Genomic DNA, 19679 nt, shown 5'->3' on the forward strand with positions numbered 1-19679 from the left:
CAAACGGTGCTCCATCCCTTGCGAGCTCTGCCGTGTGCTGAAAAAGGGGTTTACCCCCACATATGGGGTATCGGCGTATTCAGGAGAAATCGTACAACAAATTTTGTGGTTGATTTTCTCTTTTAACACTTGTGAAAATAAAAAAAATTGGTTCTGAAGTAATTTTTTTCCAAAAAAAAGTTAAATGTTAATTTTTTCCATCCACATTGCTTTCGTTCCTGTGAAGCACTTAATGGGTTAATAAACTTCTTGAATGTGGTTTTGAGCACCTTGAGGGGTCTAGTTTTTAGAATGGTGCCACTTTTGGGTATTTTCTGTCATGTACACCCCTCAAAATGACTTTAAATATGATGTGGTCCCTAAAAAAAATGGCTTTGTAAATTTTGTTGTAAAAATGAGAAATCGCTGGTCAACTTTTAACCCTTATAACTTCCTAACAAAAAATTTTTTTTGCCATATTTCTGTTTTTTTCATAAATAAACACAAGACTTATCGAAGAAATTTTACCACTAACATGAAGTACAATATTTCACAAAAAAACAATCTCAGAATCAGCAGGATCCATTAAAGCGTTCCAGAGTTATAACCTCATAAAGGGACAGTGGTCAGAATTGTAAAAATTGGCCTGGTCATTAAGCTGCAAACTGGCTCTGTCGCTAAGTGGTTAAATTAGTTATAACAAATTATGATTATCCTCCATCCCATAATCCAGTGCCCATATACCCATCATACATATCCTCCATCCCATAGTCCAGTGCCCATATGCCCATCATACATATCTTCCATCCCATAGTTCTGTGCCCATATTACCATCATACATATGCGCCATCCCATAGACCAGTGCCCATATACCCATCATACATATCCTCCATCCCATAGTCACATGCCCATGTACCCATCATACATTTCCGCCATCCCAAAGTCCTGTGCCCATATACCCATCATACATATCCTCCATCCCATAGTCCCATGCCCATATTCCCATCATACATATCCTCCATCCCATAGTCTCATGCCAATATACCCATTATGACATCATCTTCACCATGGCAACCTATTATGACATCATCATAGCAACCATTATGACATAACCGTCATCATTGCAACCTATTATGACATCGGCATCACCATGGCAACTATTATGACATCATGATGCGGGGCGGGGCTTGATACACACACGCATACACACACACACACTCTTTTTATATATACAGATGACTGAAATGGCAAAGGAGAATAAACTTTACAAAGCAATTCTCTAGAAGATGAATGAAAAGAATGTTTTTATTTCAACAGTTGAACCGTAGTTGGTAGCTGAACAAAAGGAAATAATGAATCCTTTAGATGTGGAACATTAAGAAAAAAAGGTTTCATACAGGGAGTGCACCATAGAGGTTAACTGGATGGACATTAGATTGCCCTGAGCCAAGCTATCTCATCACTGCATGTAATGTTCTGTACCTGAGATTTCCCAGTGATACATGAGACAGGTGACAAGTCACCAGTATATGGAACACTTGACACTTACTTAATCAAACAATATTTTAGATATGCTATGTTCATCCCCATGAGATTTAACTGTAAAAAGAACAGTAGAAAATAATACTTATTTAAAGTGTAATATATATGTAATATTCCAAATACGGGGACAACATTAGAGTTAATCCCTCTCCTGTTCATTTGTACTGTTGATACATACAGGTTCACACTGTTTGGCTGTTGTTATTGACCTGTGCTTTATTAATGAGTAATGTTCCGCTAATGTAGGTGGCTAAGCCTTCATATACACACTTCACGGAACTCCTTCTGAAATGAAAGCGCCCGATTGACTTTATTTTGTTTTGAGGTCTCTCCAGGAGGAAGGGGCTAAAAAATAAAGAAAGTTTTGCTCACCTGTCCTTAACTTGTCAATCACAAGTCTTACCGATATTTTCCTGCCCGGTTCTCCCTCCCATCTTTGAATCTACTGGTCTCATCTAGTAAATCGAGGGCCTAGTCAGTGCTGGAAGATCTTAAAGGGAATCTGTCACCCCATTTTTCGAGAATCAACTGCCGGCACTGCCATCAGGAGCTTATCTACAGCATTCTGTAATGCTGTAGATAAGCCCCTGATGTAACCTGAAAGATAAGAAAAATGAGTTATATTATACTCACGGGGGGGGCGGTCCGGTCTTGGTCCGATGGGTGTTGCGGCCCGGCGCCTCCCATCTTCTAACGGTGACGTCCTCTTCTTTGCTGCCTGTCGTGGCTCCTGCGCAGGTGCACTGCTCTGTTGAGGGCAGAGCAGAATACTGCAGTGTGCAGGTGCCGGACCTCTTCCGGCACCTGCGCAATGTAAGACTCTGCTCTGCCCTCAACACAGCAGAGCAGTGCACCTGCGCAGGAGCCACGACAGGCAGCAAAGAAGAGGACGTCACCGTTAGAAGATGGGAGGACCGCTACACCCATCGGACCAAAAACGGACCCGGACCGCCCCTGATTGAGTATAATATAACTCATTTTTCAGGTTACATCGGGGGCTTATCTACAGCATTACAGAATGCTGTAGATAAGCCCCTGGCGGCGGTGTCAGCAGCTGATACTCGAAAAATGGGGTGACAGATTCCCTTTAAGACAAGAGGCAGCGTTTAGAGTACTAGGCGGTGGCCTACAAAAAGTATATCAGCCACTATTAAACAAAGGCTGTGGGACCACCGAAGCTAATGTTCTTTTATTGGCAAAGGATTGCAGGTGCAAGTATTGTTTTATTTTGCTTTTTGATAAAATGTGATGCTATTTTTATTTTCTTTTATTTGTAATGACTTTTTCAAAAGTTATCTTTACTGGATTCCTGGAGATGTGGCAACCATATTTTTAGCAGTGAAGGCAAATAGTTGAAATTAGATGGAATAGAACCTTTTTTTTAACCTATTTTGCAATTTTAATTGCTTTTCACCACAGGTTATAAGTATTCCCCGGAGCCTTCTATTGCTTAGATAATGTTAGGTATTATATGTCTTGTAGCACACGGAGACGACACAGTTGATGGATTAATGAACTGACTTCTTAATGATGTCTTGAACATACAAAACACTTCTAGAATTATGGCATAATCTCCGATTTACACATACAATCCCATTACAGACTACTGTAATTATAATTCTGCTACCATTAAGCAGGATACAGATAGTCCTTGGTCATAGACAATCTCTTCCTGCTTAATCCGTATATTTAGTGGCCGCCGTGTTAACTTATGTAAGAGCCCGACAGCAGGAACAGTGTGTTATATCTGAAGGCGATCTTACAGCTTCCGTGATGTTCATTAACAGACAGTAATGCATCTGTCTCTGTCACCTTATGCTGTAAAAGCCATCCTTTCACCCGCAGCACTCTTCACGCAAACTATAAAAAGTGGCGGATAGGGTGATAGATCTTATTTAAACACCAGGACATTGCTGTGTTTTTATGAAGCGCTGAACTTTCTGAAGGAGCGACAAGTGCAGGGTAATGCACACATGACTGTCTGTGTAGCATTAAAAGTGGAAATACTTTGAGCCAGGGAAAACCATATAATTATCCAGCAGGGGTTGGGGATTGCAAGTGCTTTGGAACACGTATGGAATATCTAGACACAAACTTATCATTTATGATTTCTTGATTTCTTCAAGAATTTTTTTTTTTTGTCATGTGATATCCGCTGACATTTTTTTGCGCCACACTGTTCCAAATTGGTCCATAAATTTGGTGCAAAATAAAAAATTGTTTTTTTTTTTCTTAGCCAGTTTTTTGCAGCTTTCTAGCATCAGAAGTTGCAAAAGCTTTAATAAGGTCAAAAAATTTTAACAAATTTAAGCTTCAGCTGGAAACTGTATTCTATGGAGGGACTGATGTGAAATATCATTCTAAAACATCAGGATAAGCAAAGTTGCCGAGAACAAAAATACAAAGAATTAAAAAAAAGACTACTTAAAAATTGGAGGAAAATGTATGAAGGATAAAACGCAAATAGTAAAGTCGATAAAAAAGGAAGAAATGACTCCAGAAGGGTGGAGAAAAGCAATTATGAATCAGGACCTCAGTGTGAGAGTGCTTCTATTTATGTGCTGTTACATTCCAGTCCCAGATCTTGCTTTCCCTTATACAAATAAAAAGAAAAACCTAAAATTTACTAGCTATTTGAAAGGGTGTCAAGTTTTATGCTGGCGGCACAAATCTTCAGTGTCTTGAGAAAGTATTCACCCTCCCTTGGCTTTTTACCTATTTTGTTACATTACAACCTGTCTTTAAATATTTTTGTATTCCAGTTTGTGTGTAAGGTGCCCAGGACGGTAGTCATGGAAGAGGGGCTGTCTTCCCACACCCAGGTACCCCACAAAATAAACAGCTCAATGTTGTGCTGTGTACAATGGAGTGTACTCACTTTCAGGCTAGATGCCTCCGCTTTTTCCAGGTTTCTGGATCGAGGAACAGCCACACATAAATCAGGGGACACCAGCTTCTTATCAAACAGTGCAACTTTACTTTACAGTCCGACTTCAATTGATGACAAAGCACAGTACATTTGCATGTTCTCTGTTCAGCCTGAACTATCCCTTCGCTTACTTGCTCCTTCAACCCCTGGTTTCTTCCGATCACCCCTGCAGTATTATCAAGACCCGTACCGTTTCCCTTCCACATTTCCCTATATGTTGGAACGGAATAAGGCACTCTTCTTAGTGCCTATTTCAGGCCCTATGCCCTAAATGTTACAGGAGTGTCAGCTGAATAAAGTTGCCAATGTTCTCATACTGCTAGAACAATGTGTATGTCTCGTACCTCCAGCCTTAAAGTCTCACCAACACTATCTCCAACTGGTCTAGACAGGAAGTTCTCCCTTTTTGTATGACCCAACCTCCTCCCATGCTGGCCTGGTCTCAAACAAATAAACTGTATTTTAACTTGTGTACTACTTCCTGCAACTAATATGTTCTCCACTGTATAGTTCTCTTCCTGAATCTAACCTCTAAGCCCTATACTAAAATGTATGCCTAAATCTAACTATACTTTACCTAAACACCAAATTGTACATCAATTAGTCTCTATAAGGTTCTAAGTATTTTCACATACTACATTACTCCATAGAAATCCAGTAAAATCCCACATTATATAAACATTGTCTTCAGGAAGTAAGTCACATTATAGTCCCCACGAAGTGAGAAAAATATAGGCATAAATTAAATTTATGGGATCAAATAACTAAAGATTGGTCACATACTTAGTGCAAGGAAGTCCACCTGTGTGCAATATAAGTGTCTCATGGTATGTAAGTATATACACACCTTATTTGAAAAGCCACAGAGGCAGGAACACCATTATGCATGAGGTACCACTACCCAGACAAAACCATGAAGATCAAATTGACATCAACAACTTTGTCCCTGACTTTTTTTAGAAGTGCAAGTCAGGTTTGGGTAAAAAAAAATATATCCCAAACTCTGATGATCCCCAGATCACCATTAATTCCATTGTCATCAAATGTAAAGGGCATGGTATCACAACAAACCTGGCAAGAGAGGGCCACCAAATCTCTCAGCCCAGGCAAAGAGGGCACTAATTAAGAAGGCAGCAGACATCAAAGGTAACCCTGAAGGAGTTGCAGAGTTCCCAAGCAGAGACTGGAGTATTTGTCCATACGACCACTATAAGCCCTACACTTCATAGAGGTAGCGTTCATGGAAGGGTGGGTAGAAAAAATCCTTTACTAACACACAAAAATTGTAAGGCTCATTTTGAGTTTGCCAAAATACATGTGGGAGACTCCCCAACTGTATAGAGGAAGGTGCTGTGGTCAGATGAGACAAAAAATAAACTTTTTGGCCACCAAGGTAAACGCTATGTATGGCGCCAAACCAACACAGCTCATCACCCCAAGAACACTATCACCACAGTGAAACATGGTGGTGGCAGCATCATGCTGTGGGGATGCTTTTAGCTGCAGGGGCAGGGAAAATGATCTGAGTTAAGGGGAAGATGGATGGTGCAAAATACAGGGACACTTTTTAGCAAAATCTGTTTCAGTCTGTCAGTGATTTGAGACTTGAATGAAGGTTAACCTTCCAACAAGATAATGCAAAGCATACTGGTAAAGCAACACTTCAGTGGTTTAAGGGGAAACATGTCAATGTTTTGGAGTGGCCTAGTCAAAGCCCAGACCTTAATCCAATTGAGAATTTGTGTTCAGACTGGAAGAATACTATTTACCAGAGGAAACCATCTAACTTGAAGGAGCTGGAGCAGTTTGGCCTTGAGGAATTGGCAAAAATCCCAGTGGTAAGATGTAGAAAGCTCATAGAGACTTATCCAAAGTGACTTGCAGCTTTAGTTGCTGCATAAGAAGGCTCTACAAAGCACTGACTTTAGGGGGGTGAATAATTATGCACTCTGAAGTGTTCAGTTATTTTGTTCTTTTTGTTGTTTGATTCACAATAAAATGAAAACCAAATGTTCACAGTTGCAGGCATGTTCTTTACATACACTGATGGAAACCCTAAAAAAAACAGTGAAATTCCAGGATGTGAGATAGCAAAACACAACAAAATGCCAAGGGGGACGGTGACTATTTTCACAGGCCACTGTACCTCTTTGGCATGCTGTCCAGAGTACTAATTAAAACACAATGCATGAATTTGCTATTTTCTCAACCACATATATACCTATATATACCTATATACCATTTCAAATGACCTTTCTGTAATTTTCATTAAATGGTTTCTCCAATTTCATCCCCGATAATTTTCCAATTTTTCCTCCCCTTCTTCCACGAGCCACAACTTATTTTATTTTTATGTCATTGTAGCCAAATGAGATCTTAATTTTCATGGCATGAGTTGTACTTTTGAGTTACACAATTTACTTTACAATATAGTGTACTACAAAACTGGAAAAAACATGACAAGTGACATTGCAAAAAATTGCAATTCCACAATTGTTTTTTTTTGTTTGTTTTTTTTACTTACCCTATTCATTATATGGTAAAACTGACCTGGGAATATGAATCTTCAGGTGAGTTTGAGTATGCAGATAAAATAGATAGATAGAATTTATCTAAATAATGGTTTTTTTCGTATTTAAGTGGTGAAAAAACATATGGAAATTTGTAATAGAATTTTTTTGGCTTTTGTTGCCATTTTCCAAAACCTATAACATTTTTATTTTTTGGGATATGGGGATATGGGGCTCTCTTAGGGCTTATTTTTTTGCACCCTGAGCTAACATTTTGACTGATACTATTTTGGGGTAGATATGATGTTTCGATCGCATTTTATTGCAGTGTTGTGGTGGCCAGAAAATCTTATTTCTGGCTTTTTCATTTTTTTTTCCCATTAAACTGCTTATTGATCGCATTAATTAATTTATTTTAGAATTTGATTGGTCAGACATTTCTGAAAGTAGATTTTTTTTGTTTTATTTTCAGTGTGGCAAAAGTGGGGTTATGTGAACTTTTGTGTTTTTTCCACATTTTAAGAACTTTTTTTAAATTTTTTTACTGTATTTAATTGCTCCCTTAAGAAACTTGAAGCTGCAATCATCCAATTGCTTATGCTATGCATAGTGCACTTCTACGTGTAACAAAAATTACGATTGCCCATGAACGCCAGCCACGGGCTGGATTTCACAGAATGATCATAATGTCAGGCATGGAGGTTATCAGGAGACCCCTGGCTGTCATGAAAACCCATCGGCACCCCGGGATCAGATCAAGGACGCATCAATGGGAGCACGGAATGACGTGCACCTCTGTCAGTGTCAGTACATGTTAAATGCTGCTGTCAGAGACTGAGAGCAGTATTTAACAGGGTAATGGCCAAGGGTGGAGCACAGCACCTGTTAAAGTCACATGATGGCTGATTAAATCTGTCATCATGTGTGGGGAAAGATGTGTGCTCAGCTTGTAAGCCTACATTAAAGGCAGGGTGTGATAATGGCCGTAACCTGTTCACACACGTACCATGCTTGGCATATGTGCTCAGCGATTTCTGATAACCTATTCAGATTTGCCAGACCTTCTGGTCAAAGGTACACCATGACAGTGTGCATTTCTGCTAGTCAGTATTGCCAGCTCACTGACTGGTCTGCAACATGACATCGTGATGGAACTCCACACGGCACATGCTGACAGGGTCCAGCTCCAACATGGCCATCGGTATTCTGGTCAGCCTCCACACATAACAACTGAACAGTGGGTGTGGATGTCTGACATTTGTGCAATTCTCCAAGACTTTGAGGACTCCATGAAGATGGTGAGTAGCAATGATGCCATCATCAGCATAACAATCTGTTTTTTTTGCTGTTCTACCTTCATACACGTTGACACAGTGTGCAATTCAGCATTCAGCATAATCCACTGTTCTGTGTTCCAAATAAGCAGACTGTTCTCTGTAGTCTAACTTGTTTATTGGTGAACAGTATAGAACATGTGTGGTAAAACTACAAGGAATACAAATGACATGAGTAAGCATTGGGAAGATGATCACACAGCTAACACATTTATAGAAAGTGTACGGTGATGCAAACATTACATAAGAATTCATGAATCTCTGATTACATTCACTGTGAACTGGCAACTAAACAGTTAATGACATCTCCTGGCTGCTAGGCAGTAAATAACACCTCTGTAAATCACTGCATTGCAAGAAAACACAGATCCTTTCCTGATATACTTTACCCAGATAGCAACTCAAATAGAGAAGTCACAGAAAAACAAAGATAAACAGGAGGACAAAAATCACATGTGCGTCCTATGAGATACACAAAAGGAAAATGGCATATCCCTCATCCCAGAATACACTGCTTCATTGCCACAATGCATTGCTTCAATCACAAAGTGCATTGCTTCTGTTAAAGGCACAGGCTTTAAATGCTATTTAAAACGTAGCTATAAATTCAGCCACCACTAGATGGTGATATAATTAACCCAGTACATAATACAAACATATTGCTTTATTCAGAGCACATCTCAACAGACTGCCCTTTATCCAGAGGGCAGAACACTCCCCGCCTGGCATCTGCTGATGCCACTTACAGGCTCTTTTGGCAAAAGCAATAGAATTAGCTCCGCAACTGGTCTGAGGAATAGTTTACTATCCCCAGCCTTCCACACTTTTACCTTGGCTTGTTGAAGATGACCTCCAGTTCTTAACAACACAATTTGGTCAATGATTGGATCAAGCTTTTTCAAGACACTGTCGCCAGAAATGGGTTGACCCTTGTTGTGGTTGTCTACTTCTTTGGCGTAACACTCACGTTGTATGGTACGAATGATCATGTTCTTGGCATTTTCCAGATTTGGAGCAGTAAAGGCATGCTTGCAGTGGTGCCATCCTTTATAAGGCTTCTGACTGGTGGGTGATGCTGATTTGTAAGACTGAGCCACGTGAAATAAGCAAGAAATGGCACGAACAAGCAAGTTCCAGGTTGAAAACCTGCTGAAATGGTGGGATTTGAAGTAATTGTCTGAAGCCACCGTAAGAACGGATACCTTAGGGCGGATTTCTTTATCTGCATCTGGGGCTACCAGTTCAAATGTGTCTGATTCGTCACTGTAAGGCGTTGAACGGTATAAGAATTCAGGGCCTGTAAACCAGGTTGTGTCCTTAAGGTGTCTTGATTCAACAGATCTAGTTGCGTGGTCTGCAGGATTGTGGTGTGTGGATACATATCGCCACTGTTTAGGGCAAGTGGACCTCCTGATCCTTAGCACCAGATTGCTGATATAAACATAAAAGCATCGAGTTTCATTGCAAATGTACCCAAGCACTACCTTGCTGTCTGAGTAGAATTCAAAGTCCTTGATTTCCATGTTCATTTCCGTCGAGATAAGTTCAGCTAACTCTACCGCTAGCACAGCCGCACAGAGTTCCAGTCTGGGTATTGTGTGTTCCTGGACTGGCACTAGATTTGTCCGGCTCATAACAAGCCTTACGTGGCATTGTTCTTTAATGTCAGTAGTCTTCATATATGCTACTGCTGTAATCACTTTGATTGAGGCATCACAGAAGATACAGAGCCTTTGCATCTTGACTTCTGTTGATGGTATGGAAGTGTATGGTCGTGTTACATAAAGATTTGACGAGGCCTCCAAAGATTTCTTCCATCTTACCCACAAATCTCTCTTCTCCATGGGAAGCGGATCATCCCATTCAGACATCTCTTGGGTGAAGTCTCTCAACATCATTTTACCTTGGATAGTTACAGGGGTTACAAATCCTAGAGGATCGTACAGGCTGTTTATCATGAACAAGACGCCTCTGTGCATTAAAGGTTTTTCTTCTTTGTTGATCCAAAAAATAAATGCATCTCTCTACAAATCCCAGAGCAAACCAAGGCTCCGTTGCATGGGAAGGGAGTCTGTGTTTAAATCCAAGTCTTTCAGATCAGTTGAGTAATCGTGAGAGGGAAAAGCTGCCATCATTTTTTGGCTGTTGGAAGCAATTTTGTGCAGCCTCAAATTGGACTAAGTGGGCATTTCTTGTGTCCTTTTTAGGAGACTAACTGCCGATTCATCTGTGGGTGTGGATTTCAAGCAGTCATCCACATAGAAGTCCTTCCCTACAAACGATCTAACATCCGACCAGTACTTTGCTTCGCCCTCTCTGGCTGAATGTCTAAGACCATAGATTGCGACAGCAGGGGAAGGGCCGTTACCGAAGATGTGTACTCTCATCCGATACTCCACGATGTCTTTGTAGGGGTCATTATCTCGGTACCAGAGTAACCTTAAATAGTTTCTATGTTCTTTCTTGACAAGGAAGCAATGAAACATCTGTTGTATGTCAGCCATGAATGTCACTGCATCCTTGAGGAATAGAATAAGTACTCCTAGAAGTCTGTTAATGAGGTCTGGGCAAGACAAAAAGACATCGTTTAGCGAGACACCTTCATATCTGGTGCTTGCTTGAGTCTAATACTACTCTTATCTGACCAGGTTTCTTAGGATGATACACGCCAAAAATAGGTAAATACCAACATTCTTCGGAATCTGGAAGTACAGGTGCAATTTCTGCATGGCCATTCTAAAATGTTTTCTCCATGAAGACAAAGAAGTGCTCTCTCATTTCAGGTGCCTTCTGAAGCTTGCGTTTGAGGGAGACAAATCGACCGTAGACAGGTTCTCTGTTGTTGGGTAAGCTTTGCCTCTGGAGTTTAAATGGTAGAGGGGCCACTCAACTCTTTGACTCATCTCTCACCATTAGTGTTGAGCATTCCGATACCGCAAGTATCGGGTATCGGCCGATACTTGCTGTATCGGAATTCCGATACCGACTTCTGATATTTTTTCAATATCGGAAGTCGGCATCGGAATCGGAAGTTCAAAGTTGATTGACAGCCTGACGTCATCATGATGCGCGGTGTGTGCGCATCATGATGCGCCGTCATTTCGGGCCTTCCGGGGGTCTCTGCCGGCCTGCCGGGGGGCTGTGTGGACTGCCCGGGGTCTGTACCGGCCTGCCGGGGGGCTGTGCCGGCCTGCCGGTGGTCTGTGCACCCTGTGGGGGTCTGTACCGGCCTGCCGGGGGCCTGTGCCGGCCTGCTGGTGGTCTGTGCACCCTGTGGGGGTCTGTACCGGCCTGCCGGGGGGCTGTGCTGATGTCCGGGGGTCTGTGCAAGCATCGTCCGATGGGACTATAAGTCCCATCTGGCGATGCCTGCTACCATGACAGTGATTGACACATTAGCCAATGATGGGACAGTAGTAGTCCCATCATCCGGCTAATGTGTTAAATGTTAAAAAAAACAAAAAAAAAAAAAACACTACATACATACTACATACATACTACATACATACTACATACATAACACATATATACTACATGCATGCTACATACATACTACATGCTACATACATACTACATATATACTACATGCATGCTACATACATACTACATGCTACATACATACTACATATATACTACATACATACTACATACATACTACATGCATGCTACATACATACTACATACATACATACTACATATATACTACATGCATGCTACATACATACTGCATGCTACATGCATGCTACATACATACTACATACATACTACATGCTACATACATACCACATATATACTACATACATACTACATACAATACATTCATACAATACATACATAGACATACAGTACATATAACATAGAGTAACATACTTACCAATACTTGTCACATTGTTCCCCGAAGCCATTGTCTTTTACGGAATAAATATTAACATAACAAACCACAAAAATACTCACCCACGATCCGAAGCAGTCCACGAGTGTGTCCCACGACGATCTTGGGTAGAGAACTGCAGCATCAGCTGATGCTGCCGTTCTCTACGGGCTGCAGGAATCCAATGACGGAAGGTAGGTATCCTTCCACACTGTATTCCTCCGCCACTTAAAAAAAAAAGTCCCTAGTCTCACTTTATGCCATTGCTGTGTGGGAATTTCCCACGCAGCAATGGCATAAAGTGAGACTATGGACTTTTTTTTTTTTAAGTGGTGGAGGAATACAGTGCGGAAGGATACCTACCTTCCGTCATTGGATTCCTGCAGCCCGTAGAGAACGGCAGCATCAGCTGATGCTGCCGTTCTCTACCCAAGATCGTCGTGGGACACACTCGTGGACTGCTTCGGATCGTGGGTGAGTATTTTTGTGGTTTGTTATGTTAATATTTATTCCATAAAAGACAATGGCTTCGGGGAACAATGTGACAAGTATTGGTAAGTATGTTACTCTATGTTATATGTACTGTATGTCTATGTATGTATTGTATGAATGTATTGTATGTAGTATGTATGTAGTATATATGTGGTATGTATGTAGCATGTAGTATGTATGTAGTATGTATGTAGCATGCATGTAGCATGCAGTATGTATGTAGCATGCATGTAGTATATATGTAGTATGTATGTAGCATGTAGTATGTATGTAGTATGTATGTGGTATGTATGTAGCATGCATGTAGTATGTATGTAGCATGCATGTAGTATGTATGTAGTATGTATGTAGTATATATGTAGTATGTATGTAGCATGTAGTATGTATGTAGCATGCATGTAGTATATATGTAGTATGTATGTAGCATATATGTAGTATGTATGTTGCATGTAGTATATATGTAGTATGCATGTTGCATGCATGTAGTATATATGTAGTATGTATGTTGCATGTAGTATATATGTAGTATGAATGTAGCATGTATGTAGTATGTAGTATGAATGTAGCATGTATGTAGTATGCATGTTGTATGTATGTAGCATGTATGTAGCATGTAATTTTTTTTTTTTTTTTTTACATTCAACACATTAGCCGGATGATGGGACTACTACTGTCCCATCATTGGCTAATGTGTCAATCACTGTCATGGTAGCAGGCATCGCCCGATGGGACTTGTAGTCCCATCGGACGATGCCTGCACAGACCCCCGAAGCCGGCACAGCCCCCCGGAGCCTGCACAGCCCCCCGGCAGGCCGGCACAGCCCCCCGGCAGGCCGGCACAGCCCCCCGGAGCCTGCACAGCCCCCCGGCAGGCCGGCACAGCCCCCCGGCAGGCCAGCACAGCCCCCCGGCAGGCCGGCACAGACCACCGGAGCCTGCACAGACCCCCTGGCAGGCCGGCACAGCCCCCCGAAAGGCCCGTACAGACCCCAGAGAGGCTGTACAAGGGAAAAACAGGATTTTTCTTATTCCGATACCGGAAGTCCCATAGACTTGAATGGGACTTCCGGTATCGGAATCAGCGATACCGATACTTTTTTTTAAGATCGGCCGATCCATTCCGATCCGATACTTTGAAGTATCGGACGGTATCGCTCAACTCTACTCACCATCTCTCGATCCATGATGTCCAAATGCAGTCTGTCTTCTATGGACATTGCTACCTTGTTGTCTTCTCTTGTTCTGTGGAAAACTGTGCACCTTATGTGATCTTGATCGCCGTCACATGCGTGGTCTTCACAGGAAGGATCAGCTAATGGATAAGGTAGGGGAGCATTGCGTAGCAACTCTTTCATCAGGAAGCTGTTCTTACATGGCTGGAAGAGAGATAGACATCCATTTTCAAGAGTATTAGTGAACACACTGCTGACTGAGGTCAGTTTGTGTGCTCCACCGAAACAGACGTCTTCTACAATGACCCATCCCAGGTCAAGTCTCTGAGCATATGGGGCATTCTGTAGGCCATTAATCTGTCCTCTAGCCTTATGGACTCGTAGTATATCTCTTCTGAGGAGTAAAACAATCAGAGCTTCTTGATCCAGTTCCTGTATCAGATGGGCTATATGCTTCAGATGAGGATGGTGAACTGCTACCTCTGGCGAAGGTCAGACCTATTATCAGGAATCTGGTTGCACTCCAATATTGATGGCAAGGCTATGCTGGTTTGACCATCTACAGACTCTACCTTTAACCCAGTTGCTTTTCTCCCCGCCGTCTCGACAGTACCCGCAGTTTTCAAGGAGTAAGGAGAACAGGGGTCAGCAATGTTGAAGGTGTCGAAGAGAAAGGACTTGGCTAGAGTCCTGTTGCTCTGATCATCCAAGATTGCATACACCTTGATTGCCTTATCTCGGTGGCTCGCTGGGTAGACTCTGACAAGGCAAATCTTCAAGCAGGATCTTCCTGTTACAAGTTCCTTACAGATCTCTGTACATTGGTAAGTGATTACTGGAGGGTCTACGTCGGTGACCATCGTCTTTTCGCCGCACTCTTCTACTTTCGATGATACCCCTGAGGGCATTCCAGAGTGTAAGGCTGTGTTGTGCTCCATGCTATAACATTCCTCGCATTTCACACTGGTTTCACAGTTCTTAACGAAGTGCGAGGTCGTCGCATAGCATCTGAAACATATCTTGTTTTTTTTGAGGAAACCTTTGCGGTCTTCTAGAGACTTTTTTCCTTTTTTCCTGAAGGCTCTGCATTTTAGCAAAGGATGTGGTTTCTTGTTATGATGAGTCACCGAAGGAGGAAAAAACAAAATACTAGCTAAGTCCAGAAAAACCAGAGAGGTTGGCAGCTATCAGATTGCAGACCCCTGAACCTATCCACAACAACTAGCAGTAGACGTGGGGGGTTCCTATGGTGCCCTAGACCCCTCGATCACAGCCGGAGAACTACATAGCCTAAAGACAGAAAGGGGAAAAACTAAACTGCCCCAGAGCAGACCCCAAAGCAATAGGCAGCCCCCAACATATAATGACGGTGAAGCAAGATGAAAACACCAGCACAGATGCAAATGATGGGGCCCAAGCTAACTAAATAGGACAGGACAGGAAAGCCGCTGTCTGCCATCCGCAAAAACCCTATCCAAAATGTGCCAACTGACTGATAGGAAAAACTGGCCCTGAAGTCGCTAGGCTTCAAAAGACTATATCAGCACTCAGGTATATTCTGAAGACAGAGCAAAAGATCAACAGATCAGAGACAAAAATGGAATTCAGCTCACCCCCGGCCGGGGATGGCAGAACTCCCAAAAAACAAGGCAAAACAAAAACAAAACTGAAGTGTACGAAGCGGAGCAGAAAAACTTAGCTTTGAGATGCAGGAATCAGACTGAGTAATGAAGAAGAACAGCATCTCATCCAGGTGAAGAATATATAAACATTTATTGTGCCATGACAAAATGCGACGTTTCGACCATCACATGGTCTTTATCAAGCAAGTGATGGTCGAAACGTCGCATTTTGTCATGGCACAATAAATGTTTATATATTCTTCACCTGGATGAGATGCTGTTCTTCTTCATTACTTGGATTTTTGTCCAACTGGGTCTTTGGACTTTGAACGTGCCTCTCTTGGATCAAGGAATTGCTGTCAGCCATTTTTTCGTTTATGTTGCAGGAATCAGACTGGTCTCCAAGAATCCAGCAAGATCACCAGCAAGGCAGAAGGGCGTCGACCGCCTTATATCCAGTCCTCAATTCCAGCCACCCAGTCATCATCTAGCTGCCCAGGTGTTTGGTAATCAGCCTCACTACCTTCCTTCACCAGAGGAGGGAGTTCATCAGACCTCAACGGTGAAGGGAAAAATGAACTCACAACAGTACCTCCCCCTTGAAGAGGGGTCACCGAACCCTCATCCATGCCACCAGGGCGATCAGGGTGAGCCCGATGAAAGGCACGCACCAATCTTTCGGCATGAATATCAGAGGCAGAGACCCAGGAATTATCCTCCTTACCATAACCCTTCCACTTAACCAAATACTGGAGTCTCCGTGTAGCCAGACGGGAATCCAGTATCTTCTCTACCTCATATTCCATGTTACCTTCAACCAATACAGGGTCAGGAGATGCCACCACAGGAACTACTGGTTCAACAAACCTCTTCAACAAGGACTTATGAAACACATTATGAATTTTAAATGTGACAGGAAGAGCCAACGGAAAAGAGACCGGATTAATAATCTCCAAAATCTTGTAAGGTCCAATAAATCTAGGCTTAATCTTAGGAGAAGCCACCTTCATAGCGATATTTTTTTATGACAACCAAACCATATCACCCACCTTAAACTGGGGACCAACGGTCCTACGCCGGTTGGAAAACCGCTGGGCCTTTTCCTGGGAGAGAGACAACTTATCCACTATTTGGTCCCAGATCTGGTGCATTCTCTCCACCACAGTGTCAACACCTGGGCAGGCAGAAAGCTCCACCTGCCCTGAAGAAAATCGAGGGTGAAACCCAAAGTTACAAAAAAAAGGTGACATCAAAGTGGCAGAACTAGCTCTATTATTTAAAGCAAATTCGGCCAAGGGCAAAAATGATACCCAATCATCCTGATCGCCAGAAATAAAACATCTCAAATACGACTCCAAAGTCTTGTTTGTTCTCTCCGTCTGCCCATTGTTCTGAGGGTGAAACGCACAAGAGAAGGACAACTGAATTCCCAGCTTGGAACAGAAAGTCCACCAAAATCTAGACACAAACTGAACTCCTCTGTCAGATACAATGTTCTCAGGAGTCCCGTGCAAGCGAACCACCTGTTGCAAAAACAAGGGCACCAACTCAGAGGAAGATGGCAACTTAGGGAGTGGTACAAGATGGACCATCTTAGAGAATCTATCACAAATCACCCAAATAACAGTCATTCTCAGAGAGACAGGCATATCAGAGATAAAATCCATTGAAATATGGGTCCATGGCCTCCTGGGCACCGGCAAAGGCATCAACAAGCCACTAGAGCGAGAACAAGGTTTAGACCGGGAGCAAGTCCCACAGGACTGCACAAAATTCCTGACATCATGAGACAAGGTGGGCCACCAAAAAGACCGACTCACCAGATCTCTAGTACCAAAAATACCTGGATGACCAGCCAATGCAGAGCAATGAACTTCAGACATCACCCTCTTCTTCCACTGGTCAGGAACATACAACTTTCCACTGGGACAACACTCAGGTTTGTCCTCCTGAAACTCTTCCAGAGCACGTCTCAAATCGGGCGAGATGGCAGAACGAACTACCCCCTCGCCTAAGATGGTAGCAGGCTTAGTCACAACAGGAGAATCAGCAAGGAAACTCCTAGAGAGGGCGTCTGCCTTGACATTCTTAGTGCCCGGAAGAAAAGAGACCACAAAATCAAAACGTGTAAAAAAGAAAAAGGCCCACCTAACCTGACTAGGATTCAAGCGCTTGGCCGACTCCAGGTAAATCAAATTCTTTTGGTCAGTAAGGACCACGACTTGGTGTTTGGCTCCCTCCAACCAATGTCTCCACTGCTCAAATGCCCATTTCATGGCCAACAGTTCCCGATTCCCCACATCATAGTTATGTTCAGATGGGGAGAACTTTCGGGAAAAGAAAGCACAAGGATTCATTTTAGATGTCACAGGATCTTTTTGGGACACCACCGCTCCTGCACCAATCTCAGAAGCGTCCACCTCCACCTGAAACGGGAGTGAGACATCAGGTTGCCGCAAAACCGGAGCAGAAGTGAATCTTCGCTTCAGCTCCTGAAAGGAAGAAACATCCTCCGGAGACCAATTCAGCACATCAGCACCCTTCCTAGTCAAATCAGTCAATGGCTTGGCAATACCAGAAAAATTAGCTATAAACTTCCGATAAAAATTAGCAAAACCCAAAAACTTCTGGAGGGCCTTCAAAGAGGTGGGCTGAACCCAATCATAAATGGCCTGTACCTTGGCCGGGTCCATTTCAATAGTTGACGGAGACAAAATAAATCCCAAAAATGAAATCCTCTGAACCCCAAAAAGGCATTTTGATCCCTTGACATACAGGGAATTCTCCCTCAAAATCCGGAACACAGTCTGAACATGTTCCACATGAGAGTCCCAATTCTTGGAGAAGATCAAAATATCATCCAGATAGATAATCAAAAATTTATCCACAAAGTCTCGGAATATATCGTTCATGAAGCACTGGAAGACAGAAGGGGCATTAGTGAGCCCAAAAGGCATCACCAGGTACTCAAAATGTCCCTCCGGAGTATTAAACGCCATCTTCCATTCATCCCCATGCTTAATGCGAATAAGATTATACGCCCCCCTGAGGTCAAGCTTGGTAAACCAGCAAGCACCTTTAACTCTGGAGAATAGATCAGAAATCAGGGGTAACGGATACTGATATTTAACAGTAATTTTGTTGAGGGCACGATAGTCAATACAAGGCCTTAATGAACCATCCTTTTTAGCCACGAAAAAAAACCCAGCACCTAAGGGTGAAGAGGATGGTCTAATATGACCCTTCTCCAATGCCTCCTTAATATAGGATCGCATAGCCTCGTGCTCGGGTACAGATAAATTGAAAAGCCGACCCTTGGGGAATTTACACCCCGGGTTCAGCTCAATTGCACAGTCATAACTCCTATGAGGAGGCAAAGACGCAGACTCATTCTCACTAAATACATCATAAAAGTCCGCCAAATAGTCAGGAACATCATGCGACTGTGGAGAGGTGGAGAAAACAGGAGCATCACTAAGGGCACACCGACAACCCCAACTCACCACAGACAAAGATTTCCAATCCAGAACTGGATTATGGATTTGCAACCAGGGAAACCCCAGAACAATGGTATCATGCAAATTATGCAACACCAAAAATCTGCAATTTTCTTGATGGTCTGGGGCGACCCGCATTACCACCTGGGTCCAAAACTGAGGTTTATTCTTTGCCAAAGGAGTAGCATCAATACCCCTCAAAGGGATAGGTGTCCGCAGAGGTGTCATAGGAAATCCACAACGTTTAGCAAAATCCAAGTCCATCAGGTTCAGAGCTGCTCCCGAATCCACAATAGCCTTGGCGGAAAATGTGAACAGGGAGCAGATCAGAGTAATTGCCAGAAGAAACTTAGGTTGAACACCACCCACAGAAAATGTGTGTGCACAACGTTTCTCTCGTTTAGGGCAGACAGAAATAATATGCGAGGCATCTCCACAAAAAAAACACAGCTTATTACGCCTTCTGAACTCCTGACGTTGTTCCCTAGACAAAACTCTATTACATTGCATAGGTTCAGACATTTGTTCAACAGGTGGCAAGATCTCTCGTGTAGTTTTGCGTTCACGTAAACGCTGATCCACCTGAATGGCTAATGACATAGAATCGTCAAGACCAGAGGGAACAGGAAATCCCACCATAGTATATTTTACAGTTTCTGACAAACCCTTCCGAAAGAGGGCTGCCAAGGCACAATCATTCCCGGTAGTAAGGACCGCCCACTTTTGGAATT

The sequence above is a fragment of the Dendrobates tinctorius genome, unplaced genomic scaffold, assembly GCF_039654945.1.
Source record: "Dendrobates tinctorius isolate UK_male_01 unplaced genomic scaffold, ASM3965494v1 ptg000022l, whole genome shotgun sequence".
NCBI lineage: Eukaryota > Metazoa > Chordata > Amphibia > Anura > Dendrobatidae > Dendrobates > Dendrobates tinctorius.